Here is a 6,590-nt window from a genome sequence, read left to right on the forward strand (position 1 = left end):
AACATTGCTGGACCTTGAGGGCATTATGCTAATGAAATAAGTCTGACAGAGAGAGACATACTGCATGATCTCTCTTATATATGGAATCAAAAATAAAAAAACAATCACAATCCAAGCTCATATTTACAGAGAATAGGTTGTTGTCAGCAGGGGGTGGGATGGGGAGAAGGTGGAGAAATAGGTCAAGTGGTGAAAATAAATAAATAAGCAAACAAATAAATGCATAGGGATGAATTATAGCCACATTTGCTCTAACTGTTCATCTCAGGATTATAAATACATTTTTTTCTTTTAACATATACCCTAATTCCAAAAACATTGCTCACAATTATCTTTCCTTTCTCCATGTGCTTGTTTACAGTAAAGTCTTCAAAGGGAAATAACCATGGCCATAAAATATTTACTGTCATCGTTTGTATAGTATAGATGTTCAATAAATATTTCTTGTCTAGATAAAATGATATCTTCTCAAAATAAAAAGGAAGGCAGTCATAAAAGTTCACATATTGTATGATTCCATTTATATGAGATATCCCAAATAGGCAAATCGATAGCATCAGAAAGTAAATCAGTTGTTGCCTAGGGCTGGGTGGTTGGGAGGAAATAGAAAGCAACTACTGCCCTGGCCGGTTTGGCTCAGCCGTTGGAGCATCAGCCCCGCAGACCAGAGAGTCCTGAGTTCAGTTCCCTCTAAGTGCATGTACCTCAGTTGCAGTTGGGGTCGTGTGGGTGGCAACCACTCGATGTGTCTCTCTCACATTGATGTTTCTCTCTCTCTCTTCCCCCATCCCTCCCTCCCGCTCGATCTGAAGATAAATGCAAAAATGTCCTTGGGTGAGAATAAAAAAAAAAAGAAAGTGACTGCTAATGGGTACAGGTTTTCTTTTTGGGGTGATAAAAATGTTCGAAAATTAGATTGTGGCAATGGTTGCACAACTCTGTGAGTATACTAAAACCATTTTTAAAAGATGACTGTTATGGTATATACATTATATCTTAATAAAAGTGATTGCCCTGGCCCGTTTGGCTCAGCAGTTGGAGCATCGGTCTGCGGACCAGGGAGTCCTGGGTTCGGTTCCCGCTAGGGGCACGTACCAAAAAAAAAAAAAAAAATTTTTTTAAGTGATTTTAAAAAATAAAATGAGAGCTCACTTTTGCTGCTGTATAGAAAATGGATTGAAAGGGATGAGAGTGGAACTGGGAGGATTCCCAGGCTTTTAGGCAAGAGGTGGCAGTGGCCTGGACTCAGGTGACGCCAGTGGAGTTGGAGAGAGGATGGTTTCCTGATGTACTTTAGAGACAGAATAAACAGGGTTTGCTTCTGATCAGATGAGGGTATGAGGGTAATGGAGGACTTAGGATGATTCATGAATATTGGTTTGAGTAGTTGAATGGATAGTGATGTCATTTACTGAGATGGGGAAAACAAGGTGGTGTAGGGTTGGAGGAAGAAACAGATTTGGGAAGAAAACTCAGGAGTTCTTTTTTTGCTCTGTTAAGGTGTCTGTGAGGCACCGAAGTGGAGTTATCAAGTGAGTAATTGGATATGTGGGTCTGGAGGTCTGTGAAGAGGTTGAGTTGCTGTCATTGAAAGAGTTCTAAGAGACGTGGAAGTGGAGTACAGACCGACTATCCCCAGAAGAGGGGGTAGGGGGGGAGATAAACCACAGAACTTATATGCATGTATGCATGAACAACGGACATGGACAACAAAGCTGGGGAGAGGGCGGGGAGGGAGGGGCAGGGGGGAATCAGTGGGGGGAAAAGGAGAAACATCTGTAACAAAAATAAATTAATTAATTTAAAAAAATAAAGAGTACTTACACCCATGAGGTCATTGAGGCAAATAGTGTAGACAGAATGAAGGAGTGTCTAGTAAGAAGCCATAGAATAATGCCATGCCTCTGAGGTGTGAGTGGGGCCTCATAGTTGGCTGTTTTGGGGGTTCATCATCTAGGGAAGGAGCCATTGGTACGACAATTACTTTCCCCAGGAGATTGAATCAGTAGGCTAGCCTGTGGATGTCAGGACTGGGATGCTGCTGTTTCCTTGTCAGGCAGGGTTTGGATTTCAGGAACTTAAGACGGTTTTGCTAGGCTTCTGAGTAAGAGGAGCTACAGACAACCTCTGCCTCCTGGAGACAGGTATGCATCCCAAGATACCCTGATTACATCACATCTTGTGAACTGTGTTATTACTTACATGTTACTCTTTCTGTTCATTTCCCTTAAAAAATTTTTTTTCTTTATTGATTTTAAAGAGAGAGGAAGGGAGAGAGAGATAGAAACATCGATGAGAGAGAACATCCATTGGCTGACTCCTGCATGCCCCCCACTGGGGATTAGGCCCACAACCTGGGCATGTGCCCTGACCGGGAATCAAACTGGCGACCTCTTGGTGCATGAATTGTCACTCGGCCACTGAGCCACACCAGCTGGGCATTTATTTCCCTTTTAAAAATTAATTAACTAATTTTAAAAAATTGATCTTAGAGAGAAGAAGGGAAGGAAAGAGAGAGAGAGAGAGAGAAAGAGAGAGAGAGAGAAACATCAATGTAAGAGACAAACATCAATTAGTTGCCTCCTGTATGTGCCCCGACTGGGGATCAAACCTAGGTATGTGCCTAGGTATGGCAAACCTAGGTATGGCTAGAATCAAATCCACCACATTTTGGCATATGGATGACAGTGAGCCATACTGGCCAGGGCTTCATTTCCCTTTTATTATCCCAAAGGCTTGAGACAATTTTTGTATAAGTATCCACCCTGGTCTTTGCTCTGCTGTGGAAAATTAAGAACTAGTGTGTCTATGGTGGTGTTGAAGAGTTAAAGGGATACTGAGCCTCCTAAGTCCACCATGGTAGAGGTAGCAGCCAGTAGTGAGAGGTCCCAAAGGCGAAGGTGAGTATCTTTTTCGAGTATGGGTGTCAAGTTCAGGCTCACCCCTCCAGAAGGGCAGGCTCCTTCCATGCCTGCCTTAAAGAAGCTGGTTTTGATTTCTTAGAGGGTTAGATTCCCCCACCCCCCACATTTGATTGTAAGCTCCTTGAAGACATGCTTTAATTGTTTTTGTCCCCTCAGGGTTCAGGGGGTAGTAGGCCCTCCATAAATGTTAGTTTAATAGATGAATGAACGTATATAAGGCACTGTGATAAACACTGGTGTTCAAAGAGTCTACAATCCAGTTATGGTGATCAGATTGCATACATGAATGTGTGGCAGGTGTCAAAGTACTTGTAGGTTACACGAAAGAGCTGTGAAAGGCTAATTAATCACACAGGGGGCAGAAATTACTTCCAGTGGGGGGGGGGGTATGAAGCTTGGGACAGACTTTGTGGAGGAGAAAACATATGGTAGGCCTTGAGGGCTGGAGAGAATTCCACAAATAGAATTAGGAAGAGACAAATGTATGCCAAGTAGAAGGATCAGTGAGGGCAAAGATGTGGAGGGGAGGCATTCCATTTCTTCAATATGTGACCAGTAGTGAGATTTGATACTAGGGTAGCCTGCATGAACAGAGGAGGAAGTGTACAAGCAGAGAGGTGTGCAGAGGCCTACTGCAGAGCCCTTTAAAATGACTTTCTCGCCCTGGCCAGTTTGGCTCAGCGGTTAGAGCATCGGCCCGCGGTCCCGAGAGACCCGGGTTCGGTTCCCGCTAAGGGCACGTACTTCGATTGCACTTTGTCCCCGGCCCTGGTTGGTCGTGCAGGTGGCAGCCACTCGATGTGTCCCTTCACATCGATGTTTCTCTCTCTCTCTCCCTTCCTCTCTCTCCCTCACTCTATCTGTACAAAAAGTGGAAAAATATCCTCGGGTGAGGATAAAATAAATAAATAAATAAATAAATAAATAAATAAATAAATAAATAAATAAAATGACTTTCTCAGTGAGCAGGGCCTCTCTGGTTTCAGACCTACCCTCCCCGCCCCAAATTAATTTAAATAATCATTCCCAGGGAACCCTAATAGCTGGGATTGCCTTTTCATGGTAGAAAAAGTTCTTAGCAGTGAGAGCTGTTACATATTAGTATGGTTTATAAGTGCAGCTTTAGAAAATCCTTTCCTAGAGAGTTTTACACATAAAATAAACTTACCATTTGTCGATGCTTTCCTGTGGCCTCTTTTAAGTCCATGAGAATGTACTATACAAGCTCCCCAATTCTATGTTGTTAGATTGAACTCAACCAAACATTTGAGTGTTGACTTGTACATGATCCTGCGTACTGCTATGCCTGAATTCATACCATCTCTCCCTGCTCTCACCGTGCCTCTCTTCCAGTGGTCCCCGTCTCTACACATGACAGTTCCATCCACACAGTTACCCAAGTTAGAAACCTGTGAATAACATTTGATTCCTCATTCTCCCTTACCATTCACTTTCAATTAATCCCAAGTACCTGTTATTCTACCTCCAAAACACCTCTGGAATTTGTCTACTTCTTTCCAATTCCCCGATCCTGGTTGCAGCCACTAGCATCTCTCATGTGGATTACTGCAGTAGTCTAAATGATATCCCTGCTGCCAAGCTTGGCCTTCTCCAATCCATCCCACATGCATGGTCTGTTTAAAATGTAAAATTCGAAAGCACTTTACTTTCCCACTTAAAATTTCTTCAGTGGGATCCCAGGCTTATGAGGCAGGAGGTGTGCACTGTGAGCCAGACTGCTCCAGTCTTCCTGTGTGCTTAAATTCCAGCTCCGCTACTTACCTACTCACTTGACGTTTGGCATGTTAATTAAGCAACTCAGTGCAGTTTTCTCATTTATAAAAAGGGATCATAATTTGTTTTAGGGTAGTTAGGTGCATTAAATGAATCTGGATCTTCCTCTCCTCTGTGAATTCTTAAATTTGGAGCGTCTGGGAGCTGGTTCTCTTCTCTCTCCATGCTCACTCCCTCAGTAATTTCGGCTGGTCTCATGGCTTTTAATATCCACTTATTGATAATTCCCAAATTTATATCTTTAGCTTAGACCTCTTTCCTGAGACTCATATATATCCAGCTGCCTTCTCAACATTTTCATTTGGATGGCTGATAGAACTACAGATATGTTAAACTTAACATATCCAAAACTGAACTCCTGATTTTTCCCCTTCAAACCTGCTCCATCCATAGTCCTTTTCATCTTAGTTGATGTAACTAGATGGTCATGCTCAGTGGTCCTTCACTCTTCCTTGTTCTCACTCCCCACATCCCATCTTATCAGGAAATCCAACTGGCTCCTCTTTCAGGCTGAATATAGAACATGACTCCTTCTCACTACCTCCCAGGCCACACCCTGGTCCAGGCCCCAGGTCTCTCACCTAGATTATTGCAGTGTACTTCTAACTGGTCTCCTTCCACCTGGCCCATGTACAGTCTCTTCTCAACCCAGCAGATTGATAAATCAGATCCTGTCACTTCTTTGTTCAAACCCTCCACTGGATACCCATTTCAAAAGTACTACAAGCTGCCCTGGCCTGTTTGGCTCAGCGGTTGAGCATCGACCTGCGACCAGAGAGTCCCAGGTTTGTTCCCGCTAGGGGCATATACCACACACACACACACACACACACACACACACACACACACAAATATATATATGTAAAATAAAAACAAAAGTACTACAAGCCAAAATCTTTAATATAGATGTCAAGATCCTGTGAAATCTCATCACTGCTCTCAACCCTTTCATCTCATACTTTACCCCCTCTTCATTCTATTCCAGCTACACTACCATCCTTACTATTTCTGGGATGCCCTAAGCAAGTGGTGGACTTAAGGCTTTTGCACTGCCTATTCCCTTTACTGGAATGCTCTTCCCCCCAGATAACCCCATAGCTAACTCCATCTCCTCCAAGTTTTTGCTCAAATGTCTCTTCTCAATGAGACTCACTCTTACTACCTTTTAAAAAACTATAACTTGTCCTCCAGTCCCATGTTGCTCTGGATCTCCCTTCTGGTACATACTAGGACTCACTAAATATTTATGGAATGAATGGACATGCATGGCCCATAGTGTTTTATAATTGTTAACAATTACTAAAGCTCACAGCCACCTCGCTCCTACTTGTCTTCCTAATCTCATTTTAGGAAAAGAAACAAAAGTCTGCACTCTTTTTCCCATTCTAACTCAGCTATAGTTCACTCTCTCATCTCCTAAGCTTTCCACATATACTCTTCTCTCTGTCTTTCCACGCTAATTGAATCATATTCATCTTTTAGGTTTCCGTTTACAAGGACTTCCTTGACTCTAGGTCAGCCCCCTCTATCAGCATCTCCAACATGTGCTGCTTGCTCATCACACTGTTTTGTAGTTACTTGCTTCTCATTTGTCTTCCTAGCTAGACTCTGTGACAACAGAGACTATGTCTCTGATTTTAGCCATTGCAGCATCCCCAGCACGGGACTTGATACATGGTAGGATCTCAGTAAATGTTAATTTAATGAATGAGAAATGCCCACAGCAGTGACTGCATTTCTGTACCTTAGATACACATTGCTTAGTAACCATGTTTAATTGCAACTTGTGCTGTTTTTTAGGTAGTAAGAAGCTTGATCCCCAGTAGGGTGTGTGCAGGAGTCACTTGATGTTTCTCTCTCATATGGATGTTT

This window comes from Molossus molossus, unplaced genomic scaffold (genome assembly GCF_014108415.1).
Source record: "Molossus molossus isolate mMolMol1 unplaced genomic scaffold, mMolMol1.p scaffold_m16_p_9, whole genome shotgun sequence".
Classification (NCBI taxonomy): domain Eukaryota; kingdom Metazoa; phylum Chordata; class Mammalia; order Chiroptera; family Molossidae; genus Molossus; species Molossus molossus.